The sequence below is a fragment of the Scylla paramamosain genome, chromosome 15 (assembly GCF_035594125.1).
Source record: "Scylla paramamosain isolate STU-SP2022 chromosome 15, ASM3559412v1, whole genome shotgun sequence".
NCBI lineage: Eukaryota > Metazoa > Arthropoda > Malacostraca > Decapoda > Portunidae > Scylla > Scylla paramamosain.
Genome location: NC_087165.1, coordinates 540,203 through 559,201, shown reverse-complemented (window position 1 = coordinate 559,201; position 18,999 = coordinate 540,203).

Here is an 18,999-nt window from a genome sequence, read left to right as displayed (position 1 = left end):
ACCAAGAATGTGAAAACACTCAAAATACACGCATTTGGTAAGGTTGTTCTGTTTCTCAATTAAGAGTGTTATTCATGAGTTTCAGGGTTTTGGTATCTAAGAATCTCAAAAAACACTTATAATGCACGTTTCTCGTAATGTCCCTTTTCTTCCTCATTTAGGGTGCTTTGCATACACCCTAAATTTACTAACAACACTACTAATTCCACTCTCCAAGTCATTGACATATATTACAAACAACATCGGCCCTAATACTAATAATCCCTTTGTCACCCCACTAATTACTTGACCCCACTCGGATTTAGAGCCGTTTATTACAACACTCTGTCGCCTGCCGCTTGGCCATGACGTTATCCAGATTACTTATAACCTTTTTTCCAATTCTTAAATACTGTGGAATATATTTCATCTGGTCCTGGTGACTTGAACTTTTCAGCTTATCTATCTCCTGTTCCACTATCTCTTTAGTTATGGTAATATCTGTCAACTTCTCATTTTCTTCTACTCTAAATATCTTGTCACTATTCGGTAAATCCTGCATGTTTTCCTGGACAAAGACAGTTAAAAAATACTCGTTCACAATTTTACTAATCTCCTCCCAACAACTAAGCAGGTCCCATTCTGCTGTCTTTAAGGAACTATTGTTTCTCTATTCTTCGTCTTATATGCCTGATAAAATCCCTTGGGGTCCATCTTCGCTTGGCTGGCTACCTTTAATTCATAACTATTTTTAGCTTTCCTTGTTAAACTCCTGACTTTTCTAATTCATTATATTATGGCCTTAAAACCACTTTCCCTGTCTTTAATCTCATATATACTTCTCTTTCGCCCTATGTAATGTTTTAACCTCTGTCATCCATTTATGATCATTTTTCTGCGATCTTATGCTTGTGTAAGGGATATTCTCTAACTGTCCTGAATGTAATTTATCAACGAAATATTTATTTCGCTTCTCTATAAAGGTTGTTTTGCTTGAGTTTTAGCGTTTCTGTACATAAGAACCTTTAAAACACGTTTTTAGTAATGTTATTTTGTATTCCTTTATGGAGCGCTTTCCGTTTCCGTTTCCGTTTCCGTTTCCGTTTCCGTTTCCGCTTTCCTTTATGGAGCGCTTTCCGTGTCTAACACGTTGAAAAACACTCAAAAGACACGTTGATGAAAATGTCGTTTCGTTTCCCGATAAAGGGGGCTTCCAATGCATTTTGTCTTTTAGTACTTAACAATATGAAAAAAAAAGTTTAAGTAAAAGTTTTCGGTTGAGTTATTTTTCCATATAAAGTTCTAATCATGTGTTTTTGAGTCTGGTTACCTAAAAAGCTCAAAATCTCTCATAATACACTTTTCTCGTAATGTACTTTCTTTTCTCCATGAAGAATGCTTTGCGTGTAATTTGGCACTTTTATACTTAACAAGCACAAAAAAAAACAAAATACAAGTTTTTGGTAATTCTCCGTAAAGGTTGTTTTGCATGCTTTTGTGCGATTTCGGATGTAAGAAGGTGAAAAACACTAAAGATACTTTCTTGGTAATGTTATTTTATATTGCCAAATAGGGTGCTTTCAGTGCTTTTTAGCATTTTGATTCCTAACACTCAAGTAAACACTCAAAAGACACGTTTCCTGTAATATAGTTTTGCTTCTTCATATAGGGATCTGCATGCATTATGATGTTTTGCTACATAATGTGAAAAACGCTCAAAATAAAGATTTTATGTAATGTTGTTCTTTTTTTCTATATAGGGTGCTATTCATCCTTTTTAGCGTTTTGGTACTTAGGAAGCTTACTTAGGAAGCTCAGAAACACAAATAAAACTTGTTTCTCCAAACGTCTTTCCATTTCCCCATAAAGATTGCTTTGTATGTATTTTGACGTTTTGGTACATAAAAAGGAAAAAAAAAAACACAAAAACATGTTTTTGGTGATGTTCTGTTTCTCTATTAAGAGATATATAATATATTTAATTTTCATTCAGGCGGTTTAGTGTTTGGTACCTAAGAGACTCAAAACTCTGATAATACACGTTTCTCGTAATGTCCTATCGTTTCCTCATACAGGGTGCTTTAAATGCATTTTTAAGATGATGTACGTAACAGACTCAAAAAGACTCAAAATACACGTTTTTGGTAATTTTTTTTTCTGTTTGGTAAGATTATTCGTGTTTGTTGCACGCGTTTTAGCGTTTTGGAACGTAAAAAGTTGAAAACACTTAGAAGACATGCTTATTATTTTGCATTTCTATATAAGGTGCTTTCCATGCTATTTAGCGTTTTCGTGCCTAACACGCGGAAAAACACATAAAAATACATTTCTTACATTGTTGTTTAATTTTCTCGTATAGCAAGCAAGCATTATGGTGTTTTGCTACCTGACAATGTGAAAAACATTCAAATTACACGATTTTCGTAATGTTTTTTTTCTTTCTCCATTTTTGCGTTTTGGTACCTGAGAAGCTAAAAAAAAAAAAAATTATAATAATACACGTTTTTTGTCATGTCCTTTCGTTTCCTCATATAGGCTGTTTTAGGTGCTTTGGTACCTAACAGGGTGTTTGCATGTATTTTGACATTTTAGTTCGTAAGAACCTAAAAAAACACTCTAAAGACACGTTTTAGTAAAGTTCTTTTGTATTCTCCTATGGGGTGATTTCGTTGCTTCTTAGTGATTTGGTGCCTAACACGCCCAAAAAATAACAAAAGACAAGTTTGTAGTGATTTCGTTTCGTTTCTTCATATAGGTTGCTTTACATGCATGTTGGCGTTTTGGTAATTATCAATGTAAAAACATACCCGTTTTTGGTAAGTTTGTTCTTTTTCTTGAGAGCACTATTGAAGTACTGATTTGGTACTTAAGAAAGTAATAAAAAAAAACAAAAAAAAAACAAACGTATCTCGTAATGTCCTTTTTATTTCCATATGCAGGGTGATTTGTTTGATGACAGGCGATTTTGTACATAATAAGCTCAAAAAAAAAAAAAACACACAAAATACACGTTTTTTGGTTAATGTATTCTGTTTCTCTTTATATGGTATTTTCATACGTTTTTAAAGTCATTTCATATATCTATATATGGGTCTTTGCATGAATTTTGTTTTTTTGGTAACTAACAATGTCATAACACTCAAAATGCATGTTTTTTTTTTTTTTTTGGCAGTATTGTTCTGTTTCTCCATATAGAGTGTTTTCATGCCTTTTACCCTTTTGATACTAAGAAAATCAAAAACACTCATAATACACGTTTTTCGTAATGTCTTTTAATATTTCCCATATAGGGTATTTCCGATTCATTTAGGCGTTTTTTTTACGTAACAATCTTACAAAAGACTCAAAATACTTGTTTTGTATGTGTTTTAGCGTTTTCGTATGTAATGAGCTTAAAAACACTTAAAGGCAAGTTATTGGTAAAAAATGGTTTTATTCCCATGTAATGTGATTGCCCTGCTTTTTAGTGCTTTATTGCCTAACACGCTCAAAAAAAAACTCAAAAGACACTTTTCTGGTAATATTTTTTTTTTCACACATAAAGCTAGTTTCGCATGCAATTTGGGGTTTTGGTAAGTAAGAATGTTAAAAAGATTCAAAATACACCCATTTGGTAAAGTTGTTCTGTTTCTCAATTGAGTGTTATTCATGAATTTCAGCATTTTGGTATAAAAGAAACATCTCCATATACACGAGTTTTTGCGTGTTTTGCCTTGTGGTTCTTGTGAAACTATAAAACACTCATTATACACGTTTCTCGTAATGTCCTTTTCTTTCCCAATATAGAGTGCTTTGCAACTATTTTCGCGTTTTCTGTAGGTAACAAGCTCAAAAACACTCAAAATATAACTTTTTAGTAATATTCTATTTCTTCATATTGGTTGGTTTACATCCGTTTTAATGTTTTTCTAAGTAAAACACTAAAAAGACATGTTTTCAGTAATTTTGTTTTGGATTCCATATAGAGTGACTTCCATATTATTTATCGTTTTGGTGCCTAACTTGCTGAAAAACACTGAAAAGACAGGTATCTGGTAAAGTCGTTTAATTTCCTCATATAGGTGGCTTTGCATACACTTTAGGGTTTGGTACATAACAGTCCGAAAAAAAAGAAGCCAAAATTAACTTTTTCCATAATATTATTTTTTTCACATAATTTCCCTGAATTTTGCCAGAATTTTGGCATCTCGGTACCTATGAAGATAAATAACAAAAAAAAATATCCTAGTTTTTATTTATTTTTTTAACTCTTTTTGTACTTATGGAACTTAAAAACACTCATAATACACGTTTCTCGTAATGTCCTTTCGTTTCCCAAACATAGATTTCTTTGTATGTATTTAAGCGTTTTTATACGTAACAGATCAAAAACACTGAAAATTAATGTTTTTCGTAATGTTATTTTCTTTCTCCATAAAGGGTGTTTTGCATGCATTTTAGTGTTTTGTTATGTAAGGAGCTGAAAAACACTTAAAGATAAGTTCTTGGTAAATGTTGGTTTTATTCCCATGTAATGTCATTGCCCTGCTTTTTTTGTGCTTTATTAACTAACACGCTCAAAAAAACTCAAAAAACACTTTTTTTCTGGTAATGTCATTTATTTCCCACATAAAGCTAGTTTCGCATGTAATTTCGGGTTTTGGTAACTAAGAATGTGAAAAAAAAATTCAAAATACACGCATTTGGTAAGGTTGTTCTGTTTCTCAATTAAAAGTGTTATTCATGAATTTCAGCGTTTTGGTATCTAAGAAACATCTCCATATACACGAGTTTTTGCTTGTTTTTTCCTTGTGGTTCTTTTAAAACACTATAAAACACATTATAAACGTTTCTCGTAATGTCCTTTTGTTTCCCAATATAGAGAGATTTGCATCCATTTTCGCTCAAAAACAAAAAATAATACCTTTTTTGGTAATATTATTCTATTTCATGATATAAGTTGATTTGCATTCGTTTTAGCGTTTTTCTACGTAAAACACTGAAAAGACACGTTTTCAGTAATTTTGCTTTGGATTCCCATACAGAGTGACTTCCATATTATTTATTGTTTTGGTGCCTAACATACTGAAAAACAGGCAAAAGACAGGTTTCAGGTAAAGTCGTTTAATTTCGCCATATAGGTGGCTCTACATGCAGTTTAGGGTTTGGTACATAACAGTCTGAAAAAAAAGCTAAAATTAACTTTTTTGATTTTTTTTTCACATAAATTCCCTGAATTTTGCCAGAATTTTGGCATCTTTGTACCTATGAAGATTAATAACAAAAAGAAATGCTATTTTTTCATTTATTTATTTATTTTTGGTACTTAAGGAACGTATAAACACTCATAATACTCGTTTCTCGTAATGTCCTTTTGTTTCCTAAAGATAAGATTCTTTGCATATATTTAAGCGTTTTTATAGGTAACATGATCAAAAACACTCAAAATATACCTTTTTCGTAATGTTATTCTATTTCTTCATATTGGCTGGTTTCCATCCGTTTTAGCGTTTTTCTACGTAAAACACAGAAAAGACACGTTTTCAGTAATTTTGTTTTTGATTCCCATATAGAGTGACTTCCATGTTATTTATCGTTTTGGTGCCTAACATGCTGAAAAAAACACTCAAAAGACAGGTTTCTTGTAAATTCGTTTAATTTCCCCATATAGGTAGTTTGCATACACTTTAGTGTTTGGTACATAACAGTCCGAAATAAAGCAAAAATTAACCTTTTTCATAATATTCTTTTTTCACGTACTTTTCCTGAATTTTGCCAGAACTTTGGCCTTTACCAAATGCGTGTATTTTGAGTGCTTTTCACATTCTTAGTTACCAAAACCCCAAATTGCATGCGAAACTAGCTTTATGTGGGAAAAAAATGACATTACCAAAAGTTATTGAGCGTGATAGGCAATAAAGCAGTAAAAAGCACGGGAATCACATTACATGGGAATAAAACGAACTTTTACCAAGAACTTGCCTTTAAGTGTTTTTGAGCTCCTTACATACCAAAACGCTAAAACGCATGCAAAACACCCTTTATGGAGAAACAGAATAATATTACCAAAAAACATGTATTTTGAGTGTTTCTCATCATGTTACCTATAAAAAAATCTAAAATAAATGGAAAGAACCCTATGTTTGGAAAATGAAAGGACGTTACGAGAAACGTGTATTATGAGTTTTTTTTTAAGTTTGTTAAGTATGAGAAAGCTAAAAACCACAAATAACACTCTTTATAGAGTGTTTTCGTACCTAACAATGTGAAAAACACTCAAAAAGCACATTTTTGGTAATCTTGTTCTTTTATCTATATAGACTGTTCTTCAATGCGTCAAATAGGTCTTGGTTTCTAAAAAATATAAAAAAACACTTATTATATAAGTTTCTTCTAATGTCTTTTCGTTTCCTCATGCAAAGTATTTTGCATGCATTTATGTTTCTTTTTATATGTAAAAAAAAAAATGTTTATGGTAATAAAGGGTGTTTTGCATACAGCTCAGCGTTATGGTACGTAAGTAGCTGAAAATACCCAAAAGATAAATTTTTGGTTGACTTTTTCTTTCATATAGGTAGCTTTCCATGCTTTTTATAACTTTGGTACCTAACAACAACAATCGACACTCAAAAGACATGTTTCTGGAAATATCGTTTTATCTCCCCATAGACGGTGCTCTGGAGTCATTTTGACGTTTTGGTACATAAAATTGTGAAAAACACAAAATAGACGTTTTTGGTAATGTTCTGTTTCTCCATATACAGTGGTACTAAATAGTTTTCGCGTTTGGTACCTAAGACGCTCAGAAACACTAATGGCATCTTTCTCGTAATGTCCTTTATTTTATCCATATTGGGTGATTTCCATGCATTTTGGCGTTTTTGTTACGTAACAATGTGAAAAAAAAACTCAAAATATACGTTTTCGGTAATGTTCTGCTTCTTCATATATAATGTTATACATGTGTTTGTGCATTTTGCTACCTAAGAATCTCAAAAACACTGATAAATGAAGTGTCTTTTCATTTCTTTTCGTATCGCCATTTAAGATACTTTGCATGCATTTTTGCTTTTCTTTATACGTAAGATAAAAAAAAAACTCAAAATGCACATTTCTGGTAATGTTATTCTGTTTCTCCATAAAATGTGCTTTGCATGCATTTTAGCGTTTTGGTACGTAAGTAGCTGTAAAAACAAAACTCTCAAAAGACACGCTTTTGGTAATGTTTTGCTTTTCCAGATAGGGAGCTTTCGTTGGTTTTTGGCGTTTTGGTATCTAATATTGTTGTGTTTCTCTAAAGAGAGTATTATTTATGCATTTTCGCGTTTTGTTACCTGAGAAGCTCAAAAAAGCTCTCTATATAAGTTTCTCATAATATCGTTGGTTACTTTTTTTTTTTTTGCTTAACAAGCTCAAAACATTGAAAATACACGCATTTTTGGTAATGTTATTCAGTTTTTCCAAGGCGTTTTGGATGCGTTTAAGTGTTTTTGTATGTAAGTAGCTCATAAGCGCTGAAATTAAAAGTTTTTGTAATCTTTTGTTTTCTCTTATAGGGTGCTTTCCTTGGTTTTTAGCTTCTTGGCACCTAACATGCTCATAAACAGTGAAAGGACATGTTTCTGGAAATGTTTCCTTTCCCCATATAATATGCTTTGCATGCATTTTCGCGTTGCGGTACCTAATAACGTGAAAAAAAAAAGCCTTAAAACACAAGGGTTGGTTAATCTTGTTCCGTTTATCCATATAGAGTATTATTCATACGTTTTAGTGTTCTGGTACCTATGAAGCTCAATACCACTCAAAATATATGTTTCTTTTAATGTTTTCTTTTCCCCTTTTAGGGTTATTTGCATGTAGTTTATCGTTTTTGTACGTAACAGGCGCAAAATCTCTCAAAATGCATGTTTTTGGTAAAGCTGTTGAGTTTCTCCATAAAGTGTGCTTTGCAACTGTTTTAGCGGTTTAGTGGTATGTAAGTACCTCAAAACACTTAATGTTTTTCCATTTACGACACTTTCCATGCTTTTTAAGAGCTTTTTGTGCCTAACACACTCATAAAATCTCAAAAGACATGTTTCTGGAAATGTCGTTTATTTTCCCCATATCGGTTGCTATGCATGCATTTTGGCGTTTTGATACCTAACAAAGCTAAATACACTTAAATAGCACGTTTTCTCCATACAGAAGGCAAATTATGCGTTTTATCGTTTCAGTACCTAATAAGCTAAAAAAAAAAAAAAAAACTCATAATACTGGTTTCTTTTTATGTCTTTTCGTTTTCTTATATAGGGTACTTTATACGCATTTTGACGCTTTTGTACATAACAAGCTTAAAAATCGCCCAAAATGCTCGTTTTTGTTAATGTTTTTATATTTCTGCAGGAAAGGTGTTATGCATATTTTATCGTTTTGGTACATTATAAATTTAAAAACTTCCAAAGCGTTTTAGGCAATAAAGCACTAAAAACCAGGGCAATCACATTACATTGGAATAAAATCAATTTTTAACAACAACTTGCCTTTAAGTGTATTTGAGCTCCTTATATAACAAAACACTAAAATGTATGCAAAATACACTTTATGATGAAACAGAATAACATTACCAAAAACATATTTTTTGAGTGTTTTGATCATGTTACCAATAAAAACGCTTAAATACATGCAAAGAACCCTATTTTTGGGAAACGAAAAGACATTACGAGAAACGTGTATTATGAGTGTTTTTAAGTTAATTAAGTACGAAAAAGCTAAAAGCCACAAATTACACTCTTTATTAAAAAAAAAATAAAAAAATAAATAATTAAAAAAAATTCGATATTTTTTTTCATTCTTATTTATTTTCACAGGTAACGAGGTGCCAAAATTCGGGCAAAGTTCAGGAAATTATATGAAATAAGAATATTATCAAAAAAGTTAAAGTTAGCTTTTTTTTCGGACTGTTATGTACCAAACCCCTAAATTGCATGCAAAGGCACCTATATGGGGAAATTAAACGTCTTTGCCAGAAAACTGTCTTATGAGTGTTTTTCAGCATGTTAGGAACCAACACGATAAAACCCAAGGAAGTCAATTTATATGGGAATCCAAAACAAAATTGCTGAAAACGTGTCTTTTCGGTGTTTTACGTAGAAAACGCTAAAACTGATGCAAACCAACCAAAATGAAGAAATAGAATAACATTACCAAAAAGGTATATTTTGAGTGTTTTTAAAATTGTTACCTACAAAAAACGCGAAAATGGATGGAAAGCACTCTATATTGGGAAGCAAAAGGCACCAAAAAGCATGTTAGGCACCAAAACGATAAATAATATGAAAGTAACTCTATATGGAAATCCAAAACAAAATTACTGGAAACGTGTCTTTTAAAAGATTTACGTAGAAAAACGTTAAAACGGATGCAAACCAACCAATATGAAGAAATAGAATATCATTACCAAAAAAATATATTTTGTGTGTTTTTGATCTTGTTACATAAAAAAAACGCAAAAATAGATGCAAAACACTCTATATAAGGAAAAAAAGGACATAACGAGAAACATGTATAATGAGTGATTTATAGTTTCACCAGAATCACAAGGCAAAAAACGCAAAAACTCGACTGTATGGAGAAGTTTCTAAGATACCAAAATACTGAAACTCATGAGTAACACTCTTAATCAAGAAACAGAACAACCAGAACAAAATGCGTGTATTTTGAGTGTTTTTTTTACATTCTTAGTTACCAAAACCCTAAATTCCAAGCGAAACTAGCTTTATGTGGAAAAAAATGCCATTACCAGATAATTGCCTTTGAGTGTTTTTGAGCGTATTAGGCAATAAAGCACTAAAAAGCAGGGCCATCACATTACATAGGAATAAAACCAACTTTTACGAAAAATTTGCCTTTTAGTGTTTTTGACACGCATTTAGTAAGGTTACTCTGTTTCTCAATTAAGAGTGTTATTCATGAGTTTCAGCATATACACGAGTTTTTGCGTTTTTTTGCCTTATGGTTTTTTTGAACTATAAAACATTTATTATACACTTTTCTCGCAATGTCAATTTGTTTCCCAATATACAGTGCTTTGTATCCATTTTTGCGTTTTTTTTATAGGTAACAAGCTCAAAAACACTCAAAATATACATTTTTGGTAATGTTTTTCTGCTTCTTGATATTGGTTGGTTTGTATCAGTTTTACCGTTTTTCTACGTAAAACACTGAGAAGACACGTTTTCAGTAATTTTGTTTTGGATTCCCACATAGAGCGAGTTCCTTATTATTTATCGTTTTGGTGCCTAACATGATGAAAACACTCAAAAGACAGATTTCTAGTAAAGTCTTTAATTTCCTCATATGGGAGGCTTTGCATGTCTTTTCAGTGTTTTTGAGCGTGTTACGCAATAAAGCACTAAAAGCCAGGGCAATCACATTACATGGGAATAAAACCAAATTTTACCAAGAACTTGCCTTTAAGTGTTTTTGAAGTCCTTACATACCAAAACGCTAAAACGCATGCAAAATACATTTTATGGAGAAACAGAATAACATTACCAAATACATGTATTTTGAATGTTTTTGATCATGTTATCTATAAAAACGCTTAAATACATGCAAAGAACCTTATGTTTGGGAAACAAAAGGACATTACGATAAACGTGTATTATGAGAGTTTTTTTAAGTTCCTTTAGTACCAAAAAGCTAAAACCCTCAAATAACTCTTTTTAGAAAAAAATAATAATAAATAAAAAAAATGGGATTTTTTTTTTCATCTTCATAGGTACCGAATTGCCAAAATTCTGCGAAAATTCAGGGAATTTATGTGGAAAAAAGAACATTATCATGAAAGTTAATTATAGCTTTTTTTTCTGATTGTTATGTACCAAAACCTAAAGTGCATGCAAAGCCACCAATGTAGGGAAGTTAAACGACTTTACCAGAAACCAGACTTTTCAGTGTTTTTCAGCATGTTAGGCACCAATACGATAAATAATATGAAAATCGGTCAATATGTGAATCCAAAACAAAATTACTGAAAACGTGTCTTTTCAGTGTTTTACGTAGAAAAACGCTAAAGCAGATGCAAACCATCCTATATGAAGAAATATAATAACATTACCAAAAAGATATAGTTTGAGTGTTTTTGAGCTGGCTACTTACAAAAAATGCAAAAATGGATGTAAAGCACTCTATATTAGGAAACAAAAGGACATTACGAGAAAGGTGTATAATGAGTGTTTTATAGTTTTAAAAGAACCACAAGTCAATAAACGCAAAAACTCGTATATAGAGAGAAATTTTTGCATACCAAAATGATAAAATGCATAAATAACACTTTTAATCGATAAACAGAACTACCTTATCAAATTGTGTATTTTGAGTGTGTTTCACATTCTTTGTTACGAAAATGCCAAATTACATACGAAATTAGCTTCGTGTGGGAAAAAAATGACATTACCAGAAAAGCGTCTTCTGAGTGTTTTTGAGCACGATATGCAACAAAGAACTAAAAAGCAGAACAATCACATTACATGGGAATAAAAGCAACTTTTACCAAGAATTTGCCTTTAAGTGTTTTTTAACCCCTTATATACAAAACTGCTAAAACGCATGCAAAACAAACTTTATGGAGAAACAGAATAACATTACCAAAAACATATATTTTGAGGGTTTTGATCATGTTATCTATAAAAACGCTTAAGTACATGCAAAGAACATTATGTTTGGGAAATAAAAGGACATTGTATTATAACGTGTTTTTATAAGTTCCTTAAGTACCAAAAAGCTAAAACCCACAAATAACACTCTTTATTTAGAAAATAAATAAAAAAATAAAATAAATACGATTTTTTTTTTATTCATTTTCATAGGTACTGAGATGCCAAAATTCTGGGAAAACTCAGGGCAATTATGTGATAAATGAATATTATCAAAAAAGTTAATTTCATCTTTTTTTTCGGACTTTTATGTACGAAACCCTAAAGTGCATGCAAAGCCTCCAATATGACGAAATTAAACGACCTTACCAGAAATCTGTGTTTTGTGTGTTTTTTTTAGCTTGTTAGGCACCAAAACGATAAATAATAAGGAACTTACTCTATATGGGAATCCAAAACAAAGTTACTGAAAACTTGTCTTCTCAGTGTTTTACGTAGAAAAACGTTAAAATGGATGCAAACTAACCAATATCAAGAAATAGAAAAACGTTACCAAAAAGGTATATTTTGAGTGTTTTTGAGCTCTTTACCTACAAAAACGCGAAAAGCACTCTATATTGGGAAAGAAAAGGACATTGCAAGAAAAGTGTATAATGAGTTCAAAAGAACCACAAAGCAAACAACGCAAAAACTCGTGTATATGGAGAGATTTCCTACACACAAAAATGCTGAAACTCATGAATAACACTCTTAAATGAGAAACAGAACAACCTTACTAAATGCGTGTATTTTGAGTACTTTTCACATTCTTAGTTACCAAAAACCCCAAATTACATGTGAAAATAGCTTTGTGGGAAAAAAAAGATTTTACCAGAAAAGCGTCTTTTGAGTGTTTTTCAGCGTGATTGGTAATAAAGCACTCAAAACCAGGGCAATCACATTATATTGGAATAAAACCATTTTTTTACCAATAACTTGCCTTTAAGTGTTTTTGAGCTCTTTATATACAAAACTGCTAAAACGCATGCAAAACACACTTTATGGAGAAACAGAATAACATTACCAAAATCTTGTATATATGGATAAGTTTCTTAGACACCAAAATGCTGAAACTCATGAATAACACTCTTAATTGAGAAACAGAACAATCTTACTAAATGCGTGTATTTTGAGAGCTTTTCACATTCTTAGTTACCAAAACCCCAAATTGCATGCGAAACCAGATTTGTGTGGGAAAAAATGACATTACCAGAAAAGTGTCTTTTGAGTGTTTTTGAGCGTGATAGGATATAAAGCACTAAAAATCAGGGGAATTACATTAAATTCAAATAAAACCAATTTTTACCAAGAACTTGCCTTTAAGTGTTTTTCAGCTCCTTATATACCGAAACACTAAAACGCCTGTAAAACACACTTTATGGAGAAACAGTATAACATTACAAAAAACATGTAATTTGAGTGTTTTTGATCATGTTATCTATAAAAACGCTTAAATGCATAAAAAGAACCTTATGTTTGGGAAACGAAAGGACATTACGAGAAACGTGTATTATGAGTGTTTTTAAGTTCCTTAAGTACCAAAAAGCTAAAACAAACAAATAACACTATTTATTTAGAAAAATAAATAAATAAATAAAAAAATAAAAAAAATATTTTTTTTTTGTCATTCATCTTCATAGGTACCGAGATGACAAAATTCTGGGAAAATTCAGGGCAAATATATGATAAAAGAATATTATCAAAAAAGTTGATTTTAGCTTTTTTTTTCGGACTGTTATGTACCAAACCCTAAAGAGCATGCAAAGCCTCCTATATTAGGAAATTGAATGACTTTACTAGAAAATTGTCTTTTGAGTGTTTTTCAGCATGTTAGGCACCAAAATGATAAATAATAATGAACTCACTTAATATGTGAATCCAAAACAAAATTACATAAAAGATGTCTTCTAATGAGAAGACATACGTAGAAAAACGCTAAAACAGATGCAAACCAACCAATATTAAGAAATAGAAAAATATTACCAAAAAGGTACATTTTGAGTGTTTTTGAGCTTGTTACCTACAAAAAAAATTAAAACGCGAAAATTGATGCAAAGCACTTTATATTGAGAAAGAAAAGGACATTGCAAGAAAACTGTATAATGAGTGTTTTATAGTTCAAAAGAACCACAAAGCAAACAACGCAAAAACTCGTGTATATGGAGAGATTTCCTACACACCAAAATGCTGAAACTCATGAATAACACACTTAATTGAGAAACAGAACAACCTTACTAAATGTGTGTATTTTCGGTGCTTTTCACATTCTTAGTTACCCAAAACCCAAATTCATTGCGAAACCAGCTTTATGTGGTAAAAAAAAAAAAAAAATGGCATTTTCAGAAAAGTGTCTATTGAGTGTTTTTGAGCGTGAATGGCAGTAAAGCACTAAAAAGAAGGGCAATCACATTACATGGGAATAAAACCAATGTTTACCAAGAACTTGCCTTTAAGTATTTTTGAGCTCCTTATATACCAAAACACTAAAACGCATGCAAAACACACTTTATGGAAAAACAGAATAACATTACCAAAAACATGTATTTTGAGTATTTTTTATCATTTTACCAATAAATCGCTTAAATACATGCTAAGAACCCTATTTGTGGAAAACGAAAGGACATTCCGAGAAACGTGTATTATGAGTGTTTTTAAAGTCATTAAGAACCAAAAAGCTAAAAGCCACAAATAACTCTCTATTGAGAGAAAAAAAAAAAATACGATATTTTTTTTCTATCTTATTCATCTTCACAGGTACCGAGATGCCAAAATTCGGGCAAAATTCATGAAATTTTGTAAAATAAGAACATTATCAAAAGAGATAATTTTAGCTTTTTTTCTTCGACTGTTATGTAGCAAACCCTATAGTGCATGCAAAACCACCTATATGGGTAAATCAAACGTCTTTGCCAGAAAACTGTCTTATGAGTGTTTTCAGCATGTTAGGCACCAAAACGATAAATAACATGGAAGTCACTTTATATGGGAATCTAAAACAAAATTACTGAAAACGTGTCTTTTCGGTGTTTTACGTAGAAAAATGCTAAATATAATGCAAACCAACCAATATGAAGAAAGAAATAGAATAACATTACCAAAAAGGTATATTTTGAGTCTTTTTGAGCTTTTTACTAACAAAAAAAGGTGAAAATGGATGCAAACCACTCCCTCTTGGGAAACAAAAGGACATTACGAGAAACGTGTATAATGAGTGTCTTATTATTTTCGATTAAAAGAAGTTGTGGTTCACAAGAACCAAAAGGCAAAAAACGCAAAAACTCGTGTATATAAAGAAGTTTCTCAGATACCAAAATGCTGAAACTCATGAATAACAATCTTTATTGAGAAAAAGAAAAACCTTACCAAAAGCGTGTATTTTCAGTGTTTTTTTCACATTCTTAGCAAAATCCCAAATAGCATGACATTACCAGAAGTGTCTTTTGAGTGTTTTTGAGCGTGTTAGGCAATAAAGCACTAAAAAGCAGGGCAATCACATTACATGGGAATAAAACCAACTTTGACCAAGAACTTGCCATTATGTATTTTGAGCTCCTTACATACCAAAACGCTAAAACGCATGAAAAACACTCCTTTATGGAGAAGCAGAAAAACATTACAAAAAACATGTTTTAAGTGTTTTCGATCATGTTACCTATAAAAACGCTTAAATACATGCAAAGAAACCTATCTTTCGGAAACGAAAGTACATTACGAGAAACGTGTATTATGACTGTTTTTAAGTTTCTGAAATACCAAAACGTTAAAACCCATAAATAACACTCTTTAAAGAGAAAAAAAATAAAAAAATAAATAAAAAAATGCATTTTTTTTGTATTGATTTTCATAAGTACCAAGATGCCAAAATTCTGCCAAATTCAGGGAATTTATGTGGAAAAAAAAACCTTATCAAAAAAGTTACTTATAGCTTTTTTTTCGGATTGTTATTTACCAAACCCTAAAGTACATGCAAAGCCACCTATATAAGGAAATTAAACGAGTTTACCAGAAACCTGTCTTTTCACTGTTTTTCAGCATGTTAGGCACCAAACCGATAAATAACATGGAAGTCAGTCAATATGTGAATCCAAAACAAAATTACTGAAAACGTGTCTTTTCAGTGTTTCACGTAGAAAAAACGCTAAAAGGGATGCAAAGCAACAAATATGAAGAAATAGAATAACATTACCAAAAAGTGTTTTTGAGCTTTTTACCTACAAAAAACGCGAAAATGGATGTAAAAGCACTCTATATTGGGAAGCAAAAGGACATTTAGAGAAACGTGTATAATGATTAATTTATAGTTTCACAAGAACCACAAGACAAAAAACGCAAAAACTCGTGTATATAGAGAAGTTTCTTACATACCAAAATGCTAAAACTCATGAATAACACTTTTAATTGAGAAACAGAACTACCTTACCAAATGTGTTTATTTTGAGTGTTTTTCACATTCTTAGTTACGAAAATCCCAAATTACATGCGAAACTAGCTTTATGTGGGAAAAAAAATGACATTATCAGAAAAGTGTCTTTTGAGTGTTTTTGAGCGTGATATGCAACAAAGCACTAAAAAACAGAATAATCTCATTATATAGGAATAAAACTAACTTTTAAGAAGAAATTGCCTTTAAGTGTGTTTAACTACTTACATACCAAAACGCTAAAACGCATGCAAAACAGCCTTTATGGAGAAACAGAATAACATTACCAAAAACATGTATTTTGAATGTTTTTGATCATGTTACCTATAAAAACGCTTAAATACATGCAAAGAACTCTATGTCTGTGAAACGAAAGGACATATAAAAAAATTTTTTTAGCTTTTTTCCGGAATTATGTACCAAACCCAGAAGCGCATGCAAAGCCATCTATATGGGGAAATTACAAGACTTTACCAGAAATCTGTCTTTTGAGTGTTTTTTTCAGCAATTTCAACAATATTACTAAAAACGTGTCTTTTCAGTCATTTACGAAGAAAAACGCTAAAACGAATGCAAACCAACCAATATGAAGAAACAGAATAACATTACCAAAAAGAAGTGTTTTTCAACTTGTTACCTAGAAAAAATGCGAAAATAGATGGAAAGCACTCTATATTGGGAAACAAAAGAACATTACGAGAAACGTGTATAATGAGTGTTTTATATAGTGCGTATATAAAGAAGTTTCTTACATACTAAAATGCTGAAATGCATGAATAACACTTTTAATTGAGAAACAGAACTACCTTACCAACAAATTCCATGCAAAACTAGCTTTATGCGGGAAGAAAATGACATTACCAGAAAAGTGTCTCTGAGTGTTTTTGAGCGTGTTAGGCAATAAAGCACTAAAAAGCAGGGCAATCACAATACATGGGAATAAAACAAACTTTTACGATGAACTTGCCTTTTAATGTTTTTGACACGCATTTAGTAAGGTTGCTCTGGTTCTCAGTTAAGAGTGTTATCCATGAGTTTCAGCATATACACGAGGTTTTGCGTTTTTTGCCTTGTGGTTTTTTTGAACTATAAAACATTCATTATACACTTTTCTCGCAATGTCCCTTTATCTCCCAAAATAGAGAGCTTTGTATTCATTTTCGCGTTTTATTGTAGATAACAAGCTCAAAAATATACAAAAATATACAAAAATATACATTTTTGGTAATGTTTTTCTGCTTCTTGATATTGGTTGGTTTGTATCAGTTTTAGCGTTTTTCTACGTAAAACACTGAGAAGACACGTTTTCAGTAATTTTCTTTTGGATTCCCACATAGAGTGAGTTCCTTATTATTTATCGTTTTGGTGCCTAATATGCAGAAAAACACTCAAAAGACATATTTCTGGTAAGGTCTTTAATTTCCTCATATGGGACGCTTTGCATGTCTTTTCAGTGTTTTTGAGCTTGTAACGCAATAAATCACTAAAAGTCAGGGCAATAACATTACATGGGAATAAAACTAAATTTTACCAAGAACATACCTTTAAGTGTTTTTGAGCTCCTTACGTACCAAAACTCTAAAACGCATGCAAAATACATTTTATGGAGAAACAGAATTACATTACCAAATACATGTATTTTGAGTGTTTTTGATCATGTTATCTATAAAAACGCTTAAATACATGCAAAGAACCTTATGTTTGGGAAACGAAAGAACATTACGAGAAACGTGTATTATGAGTGATTTTTAAGTTCCTTCAGTACCAAAAAGCTAAAACCCACATATAACACTCTTTAGAAAAAAAAATATATAATTAATAAAAAAATAATAGAATGGGATTTTTTTTTGTTATTCATCTTCATAGGTACCGAGATGCCAAAATTCTGCCAAAATTCAGGGAATTTATGTGGAAAAAAGAAAATTATCATATAAGTTAATTATAGCTTTTTTTTCGGATTGTTAGGTACCAAACCCTAAACAGCATGCAAAGCCACCTATATAGGGAAGTTAAACGACTTTACCAGAAACCTGTCTTTTCAGTGTTTTTCAGCATGTTAGCCACCAAAACGATAAATAATTTGGAAGTCAGTCAATATGTGAATCCAAAAGAAAATTACTGAAAACGTGTCTTTTCAGTGTTTTACGTAGAAAAATGCTAAAGCAGATACAAACCATCCTATATGAAGAAATAGAATAACATTACCAAAAAGATATATTTTGAGTGTTCTTGAGCTTGTTACCTACAAAAAATGCAAAAATGGATGTAAAGCACTCTATATTAGGAAACAAAATTACTTTACGAGAAACGTGTATCATGAGTGTTTTATAGTTTTAAAAGAACCACAAGGCAATAAACGCAAAAGCTCGTGTATATACAGAAATTTCTTACATACCAAAATGAATAAATGCATGAATAACACTTTTAATTGATAAACAGAACTACTTTACCAAATTTTGTTTTTTCAGTGTTTTCCCCATGCTTAGTTACGAAAATGCCAAATTACATGCAAAACTAGCTTCATGTGGGGAAAAAAATGATATTACCAGAAAAGTGTCTTTTCAGTGTTTTTCAGCGTGATATGGAACAAAGCACTAAAAATAAGAACGATCATATTACATAGGAATAAATCCAACTTTTACGAAGAATTTGACTTTAAGTATTGTTTAACCCCTTATATACCAAACAGCTAAAACGCATGCAAAACAAACTTTATGGAGAAACAGAATAACATATACCAAAAACATGTATTTTGAGTGTTTTCGATTATGTTATCTTTAAAAACGCTTAAATATATGCAAAGAACATTATGTTTGGGAAACAAAAGGACATTACGAGAAGCGTGTATTATGAGTGTTTTTTTTTTTTAAGTTCCTTAAGTACCAAAAAGCTAAAACACACAAATAACACTAATTATTTAAGAAAAAAAAATAAAAAAAAAAT